The sequence below is a fragment of the Bemisia tabaci genome, chromosome 7, assembly GCF_918797505.1.
Source record: "Bemisia tabaci chromosome 7, PGI_BMITA_v3".
Lineage (NCBI taxonomy): Eukaryota > Metazoa > Arthropoda > Insecta > Hemiptera > Aleyrodidae > Bemisia > Bemisia tabaci.
Genome location: NC_092799.1, coordinates 6,839,961 through 6,863,574, shown reverse-complemented (window position 1 = coordinate 6,863,574; position 23,614 = coordinate 6,839,961). Strand labels below are relative to the sequence as shown.

General features: G+C 41.9%; 2 protein-coding genes across 2 annotated transcripts in view; one reads left to right on the top strand and one right to left on the bottom strand.

Moving 5' to 3' along the window:
- Nucleotides 1-23,614, bottom strand: part of Rab3GAP1 (RAB3 GTPase activating protein subunit 1) — a 217,164-nt gene that overhangs the window by 141,826 nt on the left and 51,724 nt on the right. The gene's annotated exons all lie outside the window — the stretch shown is intronic.
- The window catches only part of haf (leucine-rich repeat and fibronectin type-III domain-containing protein hattifattener), a 129,291-nt gene that overhangs the window by 70,587 nt on the left and 35,090 nt on the right, over nt 1-23,614 (top strand). The window contains exon 2 of the mRNA XM_072303012.1: nt 5,871-6,135. The gene's annotated coding sequence lies outside the window, so the exon portion shown is untranslated. The remainder of the gene's footprint in view (nt 1-5,870; nt 6,136-23,614) is intronic.

Below are 23,614 nucleotides of genomic sequence, written 5' to 3'. Positions count from 1 at the left end.
GACCGGGGGATTATAAGTTCGTCAGGGAATAAATGGAATGAGAGAGGGATCGGAGAAAAGGAATTTGGGAGCGAGTTGGTCAAAGATTAAGAAAAGTTTGAACTGTGTGTTTTTAACTTTTTGAGGCATCCATGAATTGACTTGTCTTAACTCTCCTTATAGAGTCTACTTCAACTCATCGGTACAATTGGCAATGCCATAATCACGTTTAATTAACTAGAAAAGTGTTCTTCGTCATTGTTCCATGAGACGAACACTGAAGAAACATTATAACGCCTGGATACAACTATTCGAGCTCCACGGATGCCCATGTTGCATAGTCACGGAAGTTAAGGCGTTTTGAGTCTCCAGGCACTCACTGCGGGGTTTCCAGAATTTAAAAAAATGAATTTGCCTGACACTTCCCTGCTTTCCCTAACGCATTTTGCTCAAATTCCCTGACAATTGAGGTTACAGCAGATGGTTAAGAAGCGGTATAATTGAAACATAGTTTTCAGGCAAAATTTGTTACTTATAACGCCAAGCAATTTTAGAGATCAAATAAAGGGCACTTGATATTTTTCCTTGCCACTTCCATCATTTTCCCTGACTTTTAAAATTCCCTGGCATTTCCCGCGATTTCCCCGTCAGTTTTCCCTGACTGTGGCAATCATGTCACCGTTCAACTCTTCAGGGTGTCTACTGAAACAGGCCGGCCAAAAATAAGTACTTTTACAGTACTTTTCCAGTACATTCCCAAAAAATTCAGTACTTCCTCAAAAGAAAAATTCAGTACTTTTTCAGTACCTAAATTTGACGAAATTCAAAAAATTTCAAAAATTTGAAAATCTCGCTCAAATTGAGACAAAAATTACCAAAAAATGAAACAAATTCCAAACCTCTTGCGGAATTTCCGCACTTTTTCAGTAGTTCCGAACCCCTCTTGAAAAATCAGTACTATTACCGAACTTTCCGGACTTGTAGACACCCTGCTCTTTCTAGAAAGGGACTCAAGGAACTCTGGAACGCAAAAACATCGAAAGAAGTAATAGAATAGCTTCATATTGGTATCATAAGAATAAATAAGAATAAGAAGAATAAATATAAGAATAAAATAAAAACAATGTTAAATTTGCCCCCAGAGTGTACAACCTTAGTAAAATTTCGTATAACAAGGTATCAAGGCTACTATTTATTCTTATTATTCTTATCGAAAGAAATGTGTATTTATCGCCAATAAATTGGCAACAATCGCTGCAGCGGACATGATGGCAGTTTCATGGGCGCGCGCCTCGCTCCACGCCCCCAATCACCCGACTGTCAGCTCCTCGACGGCGATAAACCCGTCGAGTTGCCGATCGTGGATGGAAACCACGAAACAGATCGACTGTCAGAGGAGGCTGAGGTGTATTTCCTGCCCCGGACAACAGCGCGGCTCGTCAAATCACCCTGACACTCAAACGGGACGTCATCGGAACAAAATCGAAACCGCTCCGGATTTGTCTCGCTGCAGAAACGCCTCTGATCCGGAAAATTGCCGGGATTGCGTTCGCGAGTCCATCGCTTTTCGGAATGACCCGTCATCGTCAGCGCGTTGACAAACACCGAGAATTACGCGGATTAAAAAACGGAATGGGTTATGAAAACGGATTGCTTCTCGGTGATGTAAGGCTGTTTTCTTGACAGTGCACTTCGGGTGCGTTCTCTTAGAGTACCTATATTGAGAGAGTATGGCCACTGGTGTTACCACTTCTGATTGGCTCAGCCATCTCAAGGCTGAATGGAGCCCTTAGGACCCAAAAATGGCGGACGCCATAAATTAATGTAATGCAAAATGACTCAGAATGTAGTTTTCTTTATGCTTATCGTAACGAGAAATTTACCCAAATGCACTATTGCGACTTCTTTACATATTTTTAAGGCTAATCGGGTGTAATTTTTGAAAAAAATTATCTTAGATGTAGTAAGGTTGGCAGCAAGTGCGGTTAGTGAAAACCGTCAAAAGTTGGCAATGACCCCCCTCCCATCCACAAAAACCGAAACAAAGCACCGCCATTTTTGGGTCCTAAGCCTCTCCATGGGGCCCAGTGGTCATACTCTCTCAATATAGGTACTCTACGTTCTCTTTGGCAGCGCGTGGATTGTATTTAAATGGACAGTTACTTACTTTTTAGCAATGGTGGACTGTTGTTCGAATGAAGATAAATTATCTTACCTGAAACAAACAATGAAAATAGTACATTAATGCTTATTTGTAAACGAATATTACATCGAAATGAACAAGTACTAAAGTTAGAAATGGACACAGTGAACGCTTGGTTATATTTTAATACAGAGAGAGAAAACTCAACACAAAAGTTTGGTTAATGCGGGAAGTAAAACACAAAATGACCCAGCCTTCGGCTGACTCTGAGTTTTCCCTTCCTCTTCATTATTTTCTGTGCTAATTTTACCCCAAACTATACAAAAATCGAGACACAATTTGGGTTCGTTTGCGTTTCACTTCTTATTTTTTGTGTTATTTTTAACCAAAAGAAACACAAGGACACCAATATTTTCATAAGTATATACCGTTTTACAGAGGGTTGCCCCAGAAATTATCGAACTTTTCCAAGGTTTCACTGAAATATCTTGAGAAAATAAAACTAATAATTGGCAGAAAACTCATGATATCCCGGATTTCGATGTCGAGCAAAATAGAATATTTAAAACCATTAATATTTACAGGGAATTTTAAAATAAACTGGAATATGGGTCCAGCTAAACGAGCCGAAAGTTTGATTGGAGGGACAGAAAAGTTCAGGCAACATTAAGAACTGAAATTAGACGTATTTGAATCAAAAGGACCTATATCCATAGTGAGATGAGCCCTTTCATGCAGGTATTCTTGTAGATATCACTGATATCAGGGCTCATGTCAGAATGGATATAGCTCGATCCTCTTGATTTAACTACATTCAATTCTGATTTCTGATACCATTTTGCCCGGCTTTGCTAACCGGACAGCATTCGCACAGAAATTCGTTCTACGGAACTTACGCAATCCGCGAGTTACTACGGGCCGACCACTTTCGGTCTCCTCATTTCCGAATGCAATCGGAAAACCGATTGGATGGTCAGTGCACTTTCGATGATTTTCGCCGGGAGTTGCAGCTCCGACGGATACCGACATAAATTAACTGCAACTCTTTTCCGTCCCGTGGCTATGAGATCACTCTTCAAAGAGAGTGAAAACTCATTCCTAGCTCTTCAGCTTCGAATCATTGCGGCCGAGTCTGCGGGTTTTCACATCGAGTATCATCACTCGGGAAGTTTTCTTCCGCGATGAAAATTCTTGGGATTCTTGCTACTAAGTGAATCGCTTTTTTGGCCATTGACAGGAGAGAGGTTTTCGACAGCTATGGAGATACCGCCTATGTGCAAACTGACGAGTTTGCAGCACAAAGAAGAAACTTCGACGTTCTTTGTAATTTTGAGGTTTTTGAATTTTTTTCTATACCGTGCAGAATCTTTACAACACTCCCATACGGGAGTAACTTCAGAAAAAAACCTCAGTTCATACGGCGTATAACATTTCTGGTCAAAATAACAAAATCATACAAACCGAATTTCGGCTTAAGGAACAACACTTTTGCTAGACATTCTTGATTAGATTACCTGAGCCAGGTTCCAGTTTCTCGGACCAAAAACTTCAGTTTCTCGGACCAAAAACTTCAATTTCTCGGACCAAAAACTTCAGTTTCTCGGACCAAAAACTTCAGTTTTAAGAGTTAAAAACTTGGATTTACCTCATAAACAAAAGTTTGGTCTCTGTAACCATAGTCTCTATCTTCACGTGCCTAATAATCATAAATTTTTCAAACCACATCCACGCGGCATAAGAAATAGAAAATTGGATTCTGCGGGTTCAGCGAGTGTAGCAATCCTCGGTCTGAAGCGCGCGCACTCGCACACTCAAGGTTTCACGTTTCCTGTCAATAATTGTAACTCCGAGTAAATAACGGTCCTCGTCGTGAAAAAATCCACATTTCGGAGCCACGATAATGTACATACCTCCGACCTCCGGAGCTTTTTTATCTAGTCGGCGCTGAAACCGCAAACCAGTTCATTTCGGAGGCGGTTTCGTTTCTTTCGTTGGCAGCCTGTCAACCAGTGGCGAGGCGTAAATCGAAATTTTCTCATCTGAGGCTATGGTTCAAAATCGATACACCCTCCGAATCGATGATTTTCCATAGGTTTAAAAGGAAGAAAAATCCAATGGCATTTATCAATTTATCGATAATTCCTTATTTGAAGCTACGGTAAAGAATCGATCATTAAGGCGTTTGTTGCAAACACCCTGTGTATCGATACTTTCCCATAGGTTTAAATGGTACATCAATCGATATATCGCAAGGCACGCCACGCCACCGGATAAATCGATTCATCGCAAAGCACAACACGCCGCCGCTGTCAACGGCATCGCGCCTCGTGCGTGCAGGGTACGTTATGATGGAACAATCGAGTCCCATTTTCCAGAGCCGGCCACGCGCCCCAATAACGAAACCGCGTACAACCCCGAGCGAGAGTATGAGCAGTTACGTGGTTTTAGCGCGACGCGGCGCGGCGGCAGAAAAACGGAATCGGGTATGGGAACGCGGCTATCTTTATTGTCCATCGGTGGCGGGTTTACGCAAGAGTTGGATATATTCGTGCTAAAAGACACTATGTTGCACGATAACCCTATGCACAAAGATCTTTTTAGCACGAATACGTCCAGTTGAACTGTTTACGCCCGGTTCGGTGATAATTGCTGAGCAGGGCGCCAAGAACGAGGCGCGCGCTGGAACTGGAGTAAACATACGGCCACCGCCCGGTCCGCGGTTGCTTTTTCTCCTTCTTCTTTCTTTTTTTTTCGTTGCATCATCAAAGGCCTCGGACACCATCCTTTACATATTTTTAAAGTTCGTTCGAGTGAAGTTGACCGAGAGGCGAGACGGCATTTGCACGGAGAAAAAGTTCATTCCTGCACGGTTTGGGAAATCGGGCAAGAAGTGAGGAACTGTGAAATTGTGGCAGATATGTCCTTCCTCCTCAAAACAGCTTGGACTGCTATTTTTAGCGGTATCATGACGGTCGGTTTGCATGCGTTTTTGTTTGCTTCTCCATTGTTCAGTTAAATTTGGCAATAGCTGATAAGGCTTGGTTCCTCTCTAGTTATAACGCGGTCTAATGGAGATGTTGCATGTGTGAGGAATTTGCGATTTGGCTGTTAATTCTTGCGTAAAAGTTCGAGTATCGAGAGACACGATGGTGCCACTGGTTTTCTCTGAAATCAACTCCCAAGTTCAAAAAAAGCTCAAAAAAGCAAAGAGGCCAAAATGGAGGGGATGTCCCACGCTATCCTGAGAGTCCACCTCTAGATCAAGACAAACTCTCCATGCAAAGATAAGGATAACATTCGCAGTGATTCCGTGTTTTCAGTTTTAGAGTCCCGAAATAAAGTGGCAGCCCTGTCAATGTATTTGCTCTCTATCTTTGCATGGAGAGTTTGTCTTGATCTAGAGGTGGACTCTCAGGATAGCGTGGGATATCCCCTCCATTTTGGCCTCAACTTCCGAGCTTTGTTTTCAGAGCTACGGTGTTGATTTCAGAGAAAACCAGTGGCACCATCCGTGTTTCTCGCGAACTTTCACATGAAAATCAACAGTCAAACCGCAAATTCCTCACACATGCAACATCTTCATTGGAAGTATCCACATCATCCAACAGCCCCCTGCTTTTTTCCGCGTTCGACTTATCGTCAGAAGTCCAAGGGAGGGTCTCCAATTGTCACTTCCCTTACTCTACCTCCACCACTATATGATATTCTGTTTACAGCATGTAATTGACAACATATGTTGATGTTTCAGACCCTGCGCTCTGCGGCGATTCCATTCCCACCTCCACGACTAAGGAGCCCCGGCGACTGTTGGAGCTCGGTGGCCCGCTGAGCGGTGGCCGGTGCACGTTCGACGGCCGACACTCCTGCCACAGAGACGTCACGTCGGAATGAGGCCGGGGGCAACGTCACAGCGCGACGTCTGAACGCGCATGAGCCCCGATTATACCTCAAACCGCCCCCGCCCCCACCCCGCCGCGAGACACACCGCTCCGCATCTCTACCCTCAGTCCTAGGTAAGCGCCTCAACTCTTCAACGAGGAATTGGACTACATTTTCCAATTAACTCATTTCTAGTCCATCCGTAAAAATACTCGTATGAATATGGAGAGTAAAACTGCCATGCTAAGGAGGAACGCCGTATGAGCCTCCAGACGGTGCCAAGTTTCCTTCGAAAAAAATCGTATTTACTGGGAAAATTGTAAATATTTTTCCCCAAAATTTTCAGCCAATTTTGTAGGCAATTTAATCTAAACTATCTGAAAGTTTGATAGGAAAATGTGCATAAATGTCGTCAAAAATAAATGTCTTATCAAAAGAAATTTGACAACTCTCGAATGTTCATACGGCGTTCTTCCTTATCACGGCAGAATAGCACATACGTCGCTTTTAAACTGAGCCACTCGGAGAAAAAAACTTCGTGCGTGGGGCCCGAAGTTGAGGTCATATGGATCTCTGAAGTTTGCGGATCACGTATCGAAAAACTTGAGGTCGAGCTGCCGAAGTTCGGGTCAGACAACGAGGCACTTTGGTATGTACCGGAGTACTTCAGATGTGTTACCCGAACCCTTCGGTACATATCGAAGTACTTCAGATGTCTGACCCGAACGAAGAGCTGGGCCTCAAGTTTTTAGATACGTGATCCGAAAACTTCAGAGATCCATATGACCTCAATTTCGGGTCCCATGCACGAAATGTTTTTCTCCGTGCAGATACTGTAGCTCCAAATTGCAAAATGGACCGATTGGACCGCGTTGAACAGAAAGAAACCACGCCACATTAGCTACTGTCAAAAATTGGGTACTTCAATTTTTTACATGAAAACGGTTGTGAAGATTCCTTTGAATGTTTAAAGGTATTTAAAAGAGTTACTGTAAAAACTATTCGAAGTGTAGATGCGCCCTTGCGTTAGTGGAGCAACAACATAGCCATAGCCACAGCCACAACAGCTAATTATTGTAATCTTCCGTCGCATTCCTAAGGCGCAATGATACAACTATTTAAACTCTCCGGAATGCGTGAGGTATCACGCCGCATTTGAAGGCGTTTTCAAAACAGCCAAGTTCCGCTATCCGGATTATCGTTTTGCATAGTTCATATTTGTCGCGTCCGTAGACGGAGTGAAAAAGAGGGTTCGGAGGACCGTGAAAAAGAGAAGGAGAAAACGAGAAAAAATAACTAAAAAGAAAGAAAGAGGATCATCTCGGGGACAGAACCCAAGGCAACTAGGCGTACCGCGTACCTAGGCATCCCACCACGAGAAGAAGAAAGGAAAATACTGAGACGATGATATAGACAGGAGAGCAAACAACGAATAATGATAACTAAAGGGCAAAGAGGAAAATAAACTTCCCAGGGAAAACCGTCCTGGGGAAATGAGCTTCCCAGGGAAAACCGTCCTGGGGCAAATAGGGGAATGTGCGTCCCTAGGGTCTTCTCAGGGTATGTGCTTCCTGAGGAAAATAGAAATCATACCACGGAAAAACGTCGTGGCGAAAAGATACCTACAATGAGAAATGACGTCGAGCGTACCGCGGGAGAGACGAGATCTGCTGCGCCGGCTGGAAGCTGAGTGCTGGCCCACTCGTCCGCGGGCTGCGGTCCGGCCACCGCGAGGCATGGTTGCGCAGAAAAGCTGCGCCGATGTCGGCGCGCGCACTGCGAAAAGCTAAGGCGGCGCGGGTGACAACGCGGGGAGAGAGGAGAAGGTGGGCAGCGCGGTAGAAATAACGGGAAGAATGAACTGAAAATATATCCACTAAAAAATGACAAATAAAACTATCCTTTGGGTCTGAAAACCCAACAATATTCTTTTGTTATATTTCGTACCACTTGTTTATTTTTAATCCTCGTATAAAAACCACCCATTTGCTAAATACAATTCCAGCTGGAGCGCACTTCAGCTATGTATTCACCACTGCAAAAGTGTCAAAGGAAATCGACAAGCATGAAGGCTATTTCAATGTATTGTAAGCTCTGTAGCGATAGCATGATAGCGCCTGGATGCAACTATTCGTGTCCAAGAGGTGTGCGTGCTACATATTCTGAGAATTGAAGGCGTTTTAGTTTAGTTGGCTCTTACAACGTTGAATAAGACCATTACACCTTAAACAGTCCCTATTCGTCTTTGAAAGGACTTTCTTCTGGAAAGTTTGACGTATTTATGCTAAAAGGAACTATATTGCACGCAAACTCTATGCACATAGTTCCTTTCAGCATACATGTGTCCAGTTAATCAGGGGCCAAGAAAACCCAAAGGAAAATTTCGAAAGACATTCGAGAAATGAACACATTTATGCCAAAAGGAACTATGGGGGATAGGATTCACGTGCAATATAGTTCCTTTTCGCATCAATACGTCCAAATGTGAGACGTGTTCTTGACGAGGTAATGCCCTACGTAAGTCTCAATATTCTCCATGCGCAGTTTAACGACCGCGCCCAATCGTCAATGCTCATGAGATATCTTTAGATTCCTTTGATAGTCCACTTGACGATGAGTTTTATTTAACGAGGGACCTGGGGCACCTGAGACACGAATAGAGCAGTTCGATGGTGTGGGCAATTTGAAAGAATGACAAAAGAACTCATAAGTAAAATTGAAGCATCTATTGCCAAATTAAGCGAGAATGATAAAGAATTGTTGGTTGGATGGTGCGCCGGGTTGCCATCGCCGTTGAACGAAAGAAAATGATAGCGTATTAAGATTTTTTTCGAGTGCGTAGAAATCTAGTTACTCGATAATTTTGAAAAATTTAATATAAGGCCCAAGTTTTTCGATTCGAATACCGATTTAAATACAAAAACTGCTTATTTATTCCCGGTTCGGACTGATTTACGACTGAATTTTTACAAGACAAAAGAAAAAATCCATCTGGTTATACTTAACCCAACCTTGCCACTATTCGAAATCGCAGTTAAGATCATTAATACATACATATAAAGCTGTGCTTAAAAGTCCCCACTCCTATTTTATTTTTATGAAGGAGAACAAATCGACATCATTCCCGGAAGTTTTACAGAGTCGAAGTTTTATACTTCGTACAGAGAGGAAAATTTACGGAAGTTTCGAAGAATTCACGTGCGTTGAGTAAGTCTTTATTTAAAAAATTAAGTATGACAGGAAGTCTGCATCGTCGCAAAGCAAGACACCTACGTGGTTCGGGAGTTTCATGATCAAAATGTGAAGTATGCACGTAACCTAATTTATCGATTTTTTTTTTTTTTTTTTTTTTTTTTTTTTTTTTTTTTTTTTTTTTTTTTTTTTTTTTGTTTGGAGGAATAAAATGCAAAAAATCTTGCAAATTTTTCACCTAGATCTGATTCCAGGATTCAGAGAGGTAAAAATCCTAACTTAAGAGGGAAAAAAAACTCGATTCTAATTTTCTGACTCAACTTTCAGACTTTTTCGCGTGAAACACAAAAACTAGAAAGCTACCGCCCACGCTACTTCGAATATAAGTGTACATTCGGACGGCAAAGACACGATAGTTTTTCATACCTTACTCATCCCGGAGCCGAGAAATTAGATGATTGCGTGCACAACTTTGCAAGTGTGTACAAAAAAACTACAAACGGAAAACCAGCCATTCAATACTTTTTATTCTTCCTTTGTCCCCTGTTATCGGGTCCAATAAAAGTTTGAATGGGACGGATAGAGGATGCACAACTGGACGTATTTCTGCCAAACGGAACTATGTGCATTAAGACATGAGCCCTGAGACCCATTAGAATATGTGCATAACAGGGCTCAAGTCATAATGCACATAGTTCCGTTTGGCAGAAATACGTCCAACTGACTTATTCATGCTAAAAGGAACTATGTGCATAGAGATTGCATGTAACAAAGTTCCTTTTAGCATAAACACGTCCAACTGCATGAAAGGACCCGTGAAGCTTGAATCGTACACGCTGAGCAACACTTGTTTGACTTATCTCTTAAAGGAAATTCGTGAATGTTTATCGAGCGTTGAGGAGGTCCTTAACCTCTTTCCGACACGAATCCGTTACAGACAGCTCTGCCTGGAGGAGAGGTGCCTTTCCTTGTGCCATTATGAGAGCCATTCGTTTTTCGCTTCTTTCAGCCGTAGAACTCGATTTACGAAATGCAATAATGGACCACTAGACGAGGTATGAAGTTAGGCATTCTGATACGTGTTTCTCAACCAAAAACGTAGAACACGATTGGAGCAACGAAAATTACTGAAATTGACTCCTAACCAAGATAATCAATTTTTCTGTGTTTTGTCATTTCCTATCGGCACAACGAGAAAAAGTTTCAAAGATACGCTCACTGGTGATGAGAATACCCTGGAAAAAAAAAAAAAAAAAAAAAAAAAAAAAAAAAAAAAAAAAACACATTGGATCTAGAGTCTACACTCTTAAAAACATCGACAGGAAAAAATACTCTTGATTCGATCAGATTTAAGCTTAAATCAAGAACCAAGCCTCTTAATTTGAGCGGATTTCCTTTTGATTTAAACTTAAATCTGATTGATCAAGAGTCCTTTTTCTTGTCAATGTTTTCAAGAGTCTGGACTCTAGATCCAATGTGTTTTTTTCCCAGTGTAGGTCAATGATATCGTAGGTTTACTGCCCTCTTGGGTCCTACCTTCTTTACAAAGGCATCTCTGTGGGGGCTTGATAGATAATCAGACTTGTGGACTTGTGGACTCTCTCAGCAGAGGTATAAGAACGTAGTTGCGGCTATATCGTCAGCCCCCTGACGTCGGAACGTGTCTCGATTTCCACATGAGCCCTGGCCTCCATATAACTTCATGCTTTCTGGGGCTCACGTGCGAAAGGAAATACACCCTTACACCAGTGGCACGACGATATAGGGCAATTTTACGCACTGAAACGCATGAGAATCACAGTTAAGTTTTTCCCACGTGGATCTTCATCCGACGGTTGCACCGTAATTGCGTCACGATAAATTAATATGAACTAGTTACTCAAAGTCAAATCCAGAGTCACATAACGAGGTTTGAGTACTACGATAGGAATTGCATTCTAGCATGCTAAAGAAAAACGGCGTAAGAACATTCGAACGTTGCCGAATTCCCCGCAATAAAATATTCAGTTCTGAGAAGTCATTCATATTTTTCCTTGGAATTTTCAGATACCTTACATAAAATTATGAATAAAAGTCTCTTGAAAATTAAAACGGAAACATTCGCAAGTTTCCTCCGAATTTATTTTATTTATGAAAGGAGATTTGCCAATGTCCGAAGGCTCATACGGCGTTCTTTCAAAATACGGCAGCACTGCCGTGCTAAGAAAGAACGCCGTATGAGCCTTCAGACGTTGCCAAATTTCCTTCGATGAAAACCGAATTTACTGAGAGGAACACATGGAACAGAGGAACGTGCACTGGAAAAAAAAACACATTGGATCTAGAGTCCAGACTCCTGAAAACATTGACACGAAAAAGGACTCTTGATTCAATCGGAATTTTGTTTGAATCAAAAGGAAATCCGCTTAAATTAAGAGGCTTGGTTCTTGATTTAAGCCAGATTCTGATTGAATTAAGAGTACTTTTTCTTGTCGATGTTTTCAAGAGTCTAGACTCTAGATCCAATGTTTATTTTTTCCAGTGTGAATATTTTTTTTCGAAACTTTCTGACAATTTTTTACGCAATTGAATCTAAAATGTTGAAAATTTTAAGGAGAAATATACATGAATTTCGTCAAACATACATATTTTATCAAGGGAAATTAGGCAACTCTCGAATGTTCATACGGCGTTCCTCCTTAGCACGTCAGAGCATTCCTCCTCGTGCCACTCTGGGAGTGCTCTCACTGGACATGAGAACTCATTTGGTGACTCTAACGGTGCAGATCCTTATCAGTGCTTCGCCGCACCGGGCGCATCGAAAGCCCGAATTCGACGCTCTTTTTACCTAGGAGCCCACCTCGACTGCCGTATGAGCCCCTGAAAGCATGAGTTCATACGAGAAACAGGGCTCACAAAGAAATTAAGATACGCCCTTGCGTCAGCGGGCGACGAATTTTGAGAGGTCATGCCTTCACGTCCACAACCTCCGATGGAAAATGTCGGGTGCTGTCAAAGCGCAGGCAGGGTTGCCGGTCTATCGATTAAGTCCCGCTTCATAGACTGGGGGAAAAAAAACACATTGGATCTAGAGTCCAGACTCTTGAAAACATTGACAAGAAAAAAATACCCTTGATTCAATCAGATTTAAGCTTAAATCAAAAGGAAATCTGCTCAAATTAAGAGGCTTGGTTCTTAATTTAAGCAAAAATCCGATTGAATCAAGAGTATTTTTTCTTGTCGATGTTTTTAGGAGTCTGGACTCTAGATCCAATGTGTTTTTTTTTCCAGTGTATGTTTTAAATGAACGAATATTATGCACCATTAGATACAGTTAGAACATTAAACATCGCAATATGCTTTTAGCATGAAACCTCGGTATGGAATACGATATGCACAAAAAATTTCAAAAAAAGAAAAATTACGGTTTTCATTTGCATGTATGCTGATTCAAACTTCCTACTTGCCAAGTAACTAAAGTCTACTTAACTCAAATTAGGCTCATGGCGGGATTCACGATGAAATCTTTCTCTGCGTCTCCTGAAGTCTCTTTAAATATGATGCAGCACCGCAAAGCATTTTCCTCATCACACTTCGAGGAAGAATACAAGAGGCACGGTGCACGGTATTTCCACCGGTGGAAATCGTTCGGTAGATTTGTATGCAAATGCAGACTTTCCTCTCGCAAAAGAACCATAGTCGACGTATTTTTAATTGGGCATTGAAATTTCAGAGTGTTTCAAGTTTAGATATATTTTTGGGTCTGCTGAATTTATCTTGACAATTTTACCAATGTCGGGCGTTACAGGAGAGAGCAACAGAGGAGGGTTAATAGAGGATTATTAGATTGAATGATCTAGAAATTAAGGATGGAAGTTTAGCAAAATATATAAGTTGCAACTATAAGACAAATCAAATAGTTTTTATCTTAAAACTGTGAAGAAGTATAATTTACATTTAATTTCGACTGAAAAATTAGGAGCGTGTATCTTTTTTCTTGTTCTTTTTTTTCAAATCCAATTCTGTCGATTTTCTGGACGATGAATTTGTTTCCGATACACGATTTAAGTCACGTTGATTTTGGTTTCGGTTTTTCCGTCCGCGGGAAGTTCATATTGCCTGATTCAAACGGAACCAAAGAATGCCAATCTCACTTCCGGTAGTTGATTTTGGAAATTTTCGATGTGAGTTAGGTGCGCCCTGGTAAAAATTGGCGATAGGAGCTGCGTTTCAAAATACCATAGGAGTTCTTATAGCCGACTAAAGAAGGCTATTGAAAATCATAGCTGGCTGTAGAAAGCGGAGCAAATCATATAGCCGAGGCTGGACGAAGCTATAAAAAAGTATATAGTCGGGCTGTAGTTCCTATCGCCGGGCTTTACACTTTATCGCCATTGGCTATAAGAGGCTATAAGAAATTGTGTAGAAATTTGTGTGCTTTGGAAATCATTAAGTTTGATACGGAACTACCTTAATATTTACAAAACACACATTATATTTTCCTTTAAAACGTATTTTTTTTTCATCAATTAAAATGAGAATAGTCCATACAGAGTGTGCAAACATTTCAAAATCATAAGTTGGATAACGCTGACTCCGCGAGATTAAATATTAGAGCCTAACACACAGCGGAGCGGCGACGCACTGGCGCCTACAAATCTAATAGGGATACTTCACGCATTGCGCAATGCGTGAAGTATCCCTGTTAGGTTTGTAGGCGCCAATGCGTTTTTCGCGCTCTCTGCCCGCCCGCCGCGCCGCAGCGTGCCACGGCGTCTGAAGCAACTGTTTCACACCAGAGGTATTGCACAGTATCATACGAAACTGAAGGCACTTCAACATATTGAGAATGACAGACATTCTTCAAAAGCACGGAGCTTTCCTCGCAAAATAAATCAAGATACTACGGCACAAAAAGAGAACGGTAGTCCAAAAACTAACTAAGTCCTAGTATCCGTATTTAGTAACCTTTAGCATAAACTTTATCTTCTGGCTGTTGCTTAATCGCCATCGGCTATAAAAGGCTATAAGAAATTGTACAGCCGGCTACAGAAGCTATTGGAAATCTTGCAGCCGGCTTTAGGTCTATAGTACTTGGGAACACACATTCTACTGCCAATTTTTACCAGGGCGTTGCATGACACTTCGATGAAGAGACAATCCTTGGGATACGTTCAAATCCAGCTTTGACAATGATATTTTTATATTATAGCATACATTTTTGTCAAATTTGGCAACGTTGCTTGGGGCACGAGGTGCCCAAGTGCCGAGGGTGCCCGGTGCCGTTAGCTCAAGTGCCCGCAGTGATCGCTTGGTCCGCGGTTGGAATCGTCAATATGGTAATAAAAGATAGCGAAGCGTTGTTGTCACTGCTCCAGTCGATGAAATGTTTTTTTCTTTTTTTTTAAAAAAAAAAAAAAAAAAAAAAAAAAAAAAAAAAACTATTGTTCTATGGTAAACCATTCCTTTTGAATGATGTTGATGGACGAATATCACTCCCATTAAAGAATTTGTCGATCAAAGCGATTTAACGAAAAAGTGAAAATTTTTGAAATACCAAACGCTGTTTCGTCACACAATTCTGGGAAATTGCTCCAACGAAGCATACTTTAGTTACTTTAACTCTTGGATACATCGCAACTGCCACGCCACGCCACTGTTCTGCCGTGCTAAGGAAGAACGCCGTATGAACAGTCGGGAGTTGCCAAATTTCCTTCGATAAAATGTTTATTTTTGAGGAAAATTATGAATATTTATCTTTGAAATTTTCAGAAGTTTTAGATCAAATCACGAACAAAACTATCTAAGAAATTGGTAGACAAATTTACAACTATTTGACTGAAAATTAGTGATTTACCGGGGGAAATTTGGCAACGCCTGAAGGCTCATACGGCGTTTTTCCTTAGCACGGCAGTGTTGCAGCTTTCTCAAGGAATTTACACTTGCACCGTTTATACGATTTAAAAGAACGAAAAGGAATAACCATGTAACCCTGTTCGTTTCAACAGAGGTTATCGGGCAACTGACATCGCAACATCTCTTCGTCAACGCCCTGCCGGCATCTCCTTAAGGGACGTCCCCGTCGCCTCTTCTCAGGTGGTGCCGAATCAAAAACTTGTCTCCAGAACATTTAGAAACTTCATTGGAAATCATATTACGTCTTGTTTAACCCTATGAGCTTCCGCACCATATCGGAAACCAGCAATGAAACTTTTCACCACCACCCTCATCAAACACCATCGACACCGATCCGTATCCCCGAACACAGTCTTTCTCCCGCCGAGGCGTTCGCCTAACGGTAGCCCATCGGTGCAGGTCCGCGGGTCCGTGCGGGCGTGCGGGGCGCAATATGCAAACGGCCGACGGACGCGACGACGTGACGACGCCGATGCAGGTTATTAAAACGATCCGGCGAGGGGGGCGGGGGGGAGCAAGGGGGGGGGGGGGTAACCAGCGACCTGAAACGGGGAGCGCGTGCGACCCAGAATCGTCTTCGGACTCGGCCTTGGTAATGGCTCGCTTCTTCCGATTCCCCGTTCTCCGCGAGCGAGCCCCACCCCCCCCCCCCCGGCCTCCGGGTCCCGCGATGACGGGAGTTCACGTTCACCTACCCGACTGACGTCATCGCGATCCGTCCGACGACGGTGTTCCCGTAAGAACGGTCCTTTTATTGGGGCTATCCCGCGGATCCGAAGTGATGGGTTGGGTTCGGCTGGGGTGGGTTTTTTTTTTTTTTTTTTTTTTTTTTTTTTTTTTTTACATAACATACATGAAGCCACCATATGGGGCTATTGTACTAGTCAACATGGTATTTAGTTACAAAAAAGACGTTAAAACAAATTTATCTTATAATAAATTTATAACCTGCAATAACAGCAAGTTGGAAAACAGAGAGAGTGAATACCGTGAGTTGTCAATACTAGAACATTAAGTTGTTGTTATGTTGTATGTTGTTATGTTGTTAAGTTGTTGTATGGGTTGTTTCTGGACCTCGGGAACTTGATTTTACGGACGGAAATGATCGAGACTTTTCAATCCTATTGATCATTGGGTCGTATTCGCACCGCGTTTAGCGGCAAGGAGCCAAAGCACATCCGCTATTGCCATTTGACTGGGCAATTTAATATTTTACCAGAGCCCCTTTGTACCCAGAGTTACGATAGCTCACACGGAAAAAAATAGGGTAGTCGACACAACCAGCGGGTAGTTAAAACTGCGCCAGCTACTGTGCGGTAGTTACAATAATCTACCGCGGTGGAGGTCACAACTAACCCGATAGTTGCATCAACAACCATGAATGTTGATGTAACTACCGGGTTAGTAGTGACCTTCACTGCGGTAGTTATCGTAACTACCGCACGGTAGCTGGCGCATTTTTAACTACCCGCTGGTTGTGTCGACTACCCTATTTTTTTCCGTGCAATTCTGGTCTGACTTGGTTGGGCTCAAACAGAGACAACTGGAAGGGGCCTGAAGTCACTGAAGAGTGCACCAAGATGGCGGTGGCTCGAATGTGAACAAAAATAATGAGAATATAACCTAATTGTGATTTATCAAGAGTAAATTGTTACTTTCATCGCACCAAAATGGAAATGGATTAAGAAATTATTCACAAATCAATCTCATTTTATTTTATTGAAATTTCTTTGGTTAGGTTTTGGTCAGTTTTGTTGATGGTCAGAGACAATTGGAAGGGGCCTGAAGTCACTGAAGAGTGCACGAAGATGGCGGTGGCTCGAATGTGAACAAAAATAATGAGAATATAACCTAATTGAGATTTATCAAGAGTAAATTGTTACTTTCATCGCACCAAAATGAAAATGGATTAAGAAATTATTCACAAATCAATCTCATTTTATTTTATTGAAATTTCTTTGGTTAGGTTTTGGTCAGTTTTGTTGATGGTCAGAGACAATTGGAAGGGGCCTGAAGTCACTGAAGAGTGCACCAAGATGGCGGTGGCTCGAATGTGAACAAAAATAATGAGAATATAACCTAATTGTGATTTATCAAGAGTAAATTGTTACTTTCATCGCACCAAAATGAAAATGGATTAAGAAATTAGTCACAAATTAATCTCATTTTATTTTATTGCAATTTCTTTGGTTAGGTTTTGGTCAGTTTTGTTGATGGTGCTGTTTTTGAATGGTGGATATCGCAGGATTCCTTATCCTTATCCCTCAATATCGTTCGTTCGGGTACACACTTTTGTGACACCATAGCCAGCCAAGGCCACCTGATAGTAACGCTTAGGTTAACGCTTGGTATAAAGAAGGGACTATATTATGAAAACCTATGCTACACCCATCAAAATTAAGAATTACCTTCCTCCAAACACCCATCCTTTAAGCTTTGATGATCCAAAATAAACCACCGAAATTTCAAAGCTCTTAAGACATGTGAATCTCAAAATATGAAGCAAATTCCTGGTATCCGACGTAAATTGCCTGATTGCTGATCGTCGTATCAATTAACCAACTAACTATTTTGTGAGGCAGTAACTATATATTGTGAAAGCGCCTTTAATTAACCAACTAACACTATTATATGATAGATAAAACTATGCAAGGTGTTTTTGCGCGAGGCCGACGTTGGTTGATATTCCCTTTGCCTCGTCTCGGTGTCAACGGCGATTGGCTAGGAAGGCGGGCTTGGGCTACGCTGCCGTGCTAAGGAAAAACGCAGTATAAACCTTCAGGCGTTGCCAAATTTACTTTGATAAAACGCGAATTTCCTGGTAAACTCATGAATATTTTCTTCCCGATTTTTCAGATAATTTTATTCACAATTTCACCTAAAGATTCTGAAAATTGAAAGGAAAAATATTGATAACTTTTCTCGAAAATTAACATTTTATCGGGGGAAATTTGGCAACTCTCAAATGTTCATACGGCGTTCTTCCTTAGCAAAACAGTGCGGTCCGGTTGATCGACCTGCGCATGCGCTTGCCCATCTTGAAGCGACCGCTGTCGTCGCGTCTTCGTGGAAACGGTGGGGGGAGGGGGGGCAGCGGGGCAGCGGGGCAGCGGGGCAGCGGGGAGGCAAATGGCAGAGCACTGACATTCCTGCTCGTGAGTCTCGCGACCCAGCTCCTACTTCCGATCCCCGCTGTTGCCATACACCTCGAGTACTCACGTACGAGATGCCGGACGCTCCCTCGGGATCACGGCAACAGCGGGCTAAGTATTGAAACCGATAGACAAAGCGATGGATAAAGCGATAGACAAAGCGATAGACAAAACGATAGACGAAGGATGCGAGACCCTCGGGGTTACGGCGACAGCGGGCTCAGTGTTGAAACTTATAGACAAAGCGATAGACAAAGGATGCGAGACCCTAAAGGTTACGGCAGCGGCGGGCTCTGTGTTGAAACCGATAGACAAAGCGATAGACAAAGCGATAGAAGAAGGATGCGAGACCCTCGGGGTTACGGCAACAGCGGGCTCAGTGTTGAAACTTATAGACAAAGCGATAGACAAAGGATGCGAGACCCTAAAGGTTACGGCAGCAGCGGGCTCTGTGTTGAAACCGATAGACAAAGCGATAGACAAAGCGATAGAAGAAGGATGCGAGACCCTCGGGGTTACGGCAACAGCGCGGGCTCAGCATTGAAACTAATAGACAGAGCGATAGACAAAGGATGCGAGACCCTCGAGGTTACGGCAACAGCGGGCTCAGTGTTGAAACTTATAGACAAAGCGATAGACAAAGGATGCGAGACCCTAAAGGTTACGGCAGCAGCGGGCTCTGTGTTGATACCGATAGACAAAGCAATAGACAAAGCGATAGAAGAAGGATGCGAGACTCTCGGGGTTACGGCAACAGAGGGCTCAGCATTGAAACTCATAGACAGAGCGATAGACAAAGGATGCGAGACCCTCGAGGTTACGGCAACAGCGGGCTCAGTGTTGAAACTTATAGACAAAGCGATAGACAAAGGATGCAAGACCCTAAAGGTTACGGCAACGGATGGCTCATTATTGAAACTCATAGACAATGCTATAGACAAAGGATGCGAGACCCCTCGAGGTTACGGCATCAGCGGGCTCAGTATTGAAACTGATAGACGAAGCGATAGACATGGAAGATCAAGAGGAAATTGAGCGATCCTATTGGTGGAAGTGGGTCATTGCAATGGACAAAGGAGGAAAGAGATGGATCAGCTGACGGCAACTCATGAGAGATCATCTAATTAATCTATTATTTTCCCCCATTAGTTTTAAACATTATCCGTTTCAACCGATTGTATCCCTCCATCTTTACTTTGCATCTTTATCTGTTGTCTAGACAAAGCTAGAGACAAAAAAAAAAAAATCGAGAGCAAATGGAGCGATCCTATACGTGAAAACGCTTGGTTGCAATGGACAAAGGATAATTTTCTCACTTAGTTTATGAAGACTGCCCGTTTCAACCGATTGGATCACTCCATTTCCACTTTGTCTACAACTTTATCTATCAATTTCAATAATCGGCGGGCCGTCCGCATGACGAGTGTCCAGCGCGATCGGACGGTTACGCCAAGCCGCCAATTTTCTTTACCTTGCGTTTGAGTCTCCAGGAAATACGACTTCGAGGTGAAACACAGGAAATTTGTGAACATTGTCTATCCCTGTCTTCTTTGTCTATCACTGTCTTCTTTGTTTATCGCTGTGTCTATCAATTTCAATAATCAGCTCGCGGTGTTTCTAATGTCCCTCTTCAACCGCACAGCATTTAATACGCAAAGGGTCCTTTACAAAACTGTCATTTCGGTTGCACGGTTTTGATTAGCCTTCAATTTTTCGGTTATGCAAAAAAATACTTTCGTGCTCGAATAGTTGCTCTTCGGAAATTGACATAACTACTGAAATATTAGGACGTGCTAAAGAAAGACGCGCGGCGTCGCGCCGTGTAAATAATAGATTTCTGTCGACAGTTTTTTTTTTTTTTTTTTTTTTTTTTTTTTTTTAATATATAATTTATGTATATTTTTCTTTGATAATTAATTTCAAAGAATTTCATGTAAAATTTAATCTACCGTATCTGAAAATTCCAGGGAAAAATATAGCCTGCTGGGCTACTTTTTCACATTACATATTACACATTTTCGAGGCACACACGATGCTTCGTGTGTGCCTCGAAAATGTGTAGTTTATTCGTGAGATAAGTGCTAGGAGTGCAAAATGTATCGAATTGTTTAAAAGTCTACAAGAATTCGTCCTTATTATTTTGCATCGACTTGAAAAATAACTGATGAAATTGCGTGGTTAATACCTCAGTGAGAATCTTTAAAGCAGCTAACTTCATGATATTTCATGGCATTCTCAAATTATGAAATAAACAATGTTTCTTCAAGCAGATATATAGCAATGGCTTTTTTCTCATTTAGGTTAGTTCAATAAAAGGAGTGGATACAAAATAAAACAAAGTAATTGACCTTGTTAGGTAAAACGTAAGAATCGAAAAAACTGTTGTAAACAATTCCCCCTTTTTATATAGATGTAGGTAAGTTAGTGTGACACTCTCATGATATAAATCTGAATCGATTTCAAGCACACTTAATACTATGCGCTATGTTAACTATAAATACGGCAGTCACGTGCATTTAATAAAATTTGGAGTGAAATAAGGAAGTTACTGCTATGGTTTCGCCAAGGTTGATCGAGAAAATACGTTTACAAAGCTTACAAAGCTATTAGCTTACAAAGGCTTTAGGGAACCTATAAAGCAGCTTAATTGAAAAGCAGTAATAGAGTGTTTCCAGCACACGGTGTAGTCATTGTTGGGTTTTTTTTTCTCCGGAAATCGGGTGGGAAAGGAATTATTGCAAGAATTATTTTCGAAAAAGCTTAAGCTAAATGATTGTTTGATATAATTTAAAAAATTAAGTGAATCACATGGCGCTTTTTCCTATACCTCTCATCAAGTAAGTTTTCCAACTTTAATTATCCTCCTCTTAATTGCCAGACAGGACTTCAAGACTCGAAAAAGTCCAATTATTATCAATTTTGTGAGGTTTATCTAATTGATACTAACATTAGAATAAGTATATCTTTGTCGAATTAATCTCTTGTTAAATTAAAGCATTTAAAACTGCAGACAAAAACACAAAGATACGCGACTGAACAATATCACACCATTTTCTCATTACCTGGCTTACGTTCCTCTCCAAACAATGAATCTAAGTTTCAAGCTACACGTAATTTGGCGTCTAACGCTTTATTGTAGCGTCTTAGCGTTTGAAACGAATGAACCAACCGATAACCAGGACATGGAGAAGCTCGTTTCGGCTGCTTTGGCGGTAAGCAGTAAGACTGTGGAGTTATCTGGGAAGTCTCTCCTTTATGTTTTATGTGAGAATCCATCCTTTCCCGTCCACACATTCATTCAAAATTTGCACGAATCTATGATCAATTCTGTTTTTATAACCCACCGCGGTTTATTAAAACACTCGATCATCGGAAGTTCCGCGAAGAATATAATTATAATGCTCAAGAATCTAGACGCGATTCCGAGTTTGATTCTAGACTCAGCGCGAATTGCTAACGAAACATTTGATGTTGCGACGCAGAGACTGCCGAAACTAAATCACTATTGCGTTCAGAACGAATTATTCAACTCCAACTTCAACGAGACGTGCGATTTTAAGTTGGAAATCGGGCCATCGGAGCTAAACGGCGATTCCGGACTGACAGATTCACAATGCGAGCATACTAAGGGTCTGTTCGCGAACAAAATTTGGAACTCCAACAACTACATCATCTTCATGCTACCTAAAAGCGAAACCGACGTCACTCGCTTGGGCGGAATTGCAAGCGATGGACGACTGAAGTTCCTCTTCAAATTTTTCTGGCGCTTTTTTAGGGGTCTCCGAACCATCATTTGCCTGGAGTACATTTGCGACGGATACGACCCTTTCACCGAATCCATCGAGCAAATCGACACGGCCAATGAGAGTTATTTCACTTTCGTCTCGACTTTGCGAGGCGGAGCTTTCAAAGTCGGGTTCGTTTTGAAGGCACAAGTTTACCGGCACGGGGGTGATTTTGCTTGCAATTCGCTCGACATAATTACCGCAGCCAACGTTGATCTGACGCAGGAGCTCCAGTGCAGCAGTCTAATTCTTTACGTATTTTGGACAGAGCTGAATGCGTTCGCCGAGAAGGATTTTAAGAAAGAGGCCCAGAGGTTAAATTACGATATGCTTATCTTTGACGGGAGCATTTTTTCGGACGAGGACTTCACAATGTTCGACTTTTCGGCCGCCCTTCAGTCGAAAGCACTCTGTTTCGCAACCCCTCGAAGCAATTTCATACCGCAGTCCCTCCTGCCTTTCATGTGCTTCTCGCTCGAGACTTGGCTGTTGATCCTTGCAACGCTTCTGTCGCTCTACGCAGCTCTGTTCGTTTTTCACCTTTCCCAATATACAATATTCCATCGACTGTATACTGAAGAAGAGCGACGCGCTTTTGCAAATACATCGGTGCTTTTTTACCTTTTCTCATATTTGATGTTTGGGAGTCCTTCCAGGCTTCTCCTGGGACGAGTTATCGCCGGAAAGACCATGTTTTTAATCGTTTCTTTCTTCGTTTTGATCATTATCACAGTTTACCAGAGTATAATGACGACCCTCCTCTCCAAATTTGTCCGGTACCCAGACATAGATACTTTAGAAGATTTAAGTAACTCTGATTTTTTAATACAAACGTCGGAGTTGGGAACATCCTCTGAGATCCTTCAGGATTATCCGTTTTATGACACGCTCAAGAGCAAATTAACGGATGCCCATTTTTACCATCAACGCATGTTGAGCGAAGGCTGCGGACTCGATGAGAATTTCACCTATTATTTAGATTACCTTTTGATTTCCGATGTACTTCCAAATTCTAGCTTTACATTAAGGCGAATTGCCGAGTTGAAATCGAATTTTCAATCGATGATGGAATCGGACGCGTTTGAACTGACTGTTACTGACTGGCACTCCAAGCACCTGACTAACTTCTTGGCGAGAGAGCTGTTTATGAATGACGTAACGAGAGAGTTTCATTTGATACGAGAGTGCGTGCTTACTTATCCGGTCACATTTCAAGTGCAAAAAAACTCCTACCTTTCGGATTTTTACTTGCAAAAACTAAATACGTACGTAGAGATGGGCTTGGCTCTGAAAGAATCAAGCGATGCCTCTTTCCTTTTTGAATACTCCGATAAAGTCAGTAGTAATACTCAGAGTATCATTACTGATGAGGATTCTGAGCCTGAGGTTTTATCGATGCAGCATTTGCAGCCGGCATTTGCTAGTCTTGTATTAGGCTTGATTTTGAGTGGAATCGTGTTTGCTGTTGAGCTTACGGTTGACGTCTCCAAAGGAAATGGGGAATCGAAATTTACAAGATTTTTCGAGCGACTCGTTTGTCCATCAAGTCTTCGGGCTTATTGACTTCTAAGTATCAGCTTGAATGAATA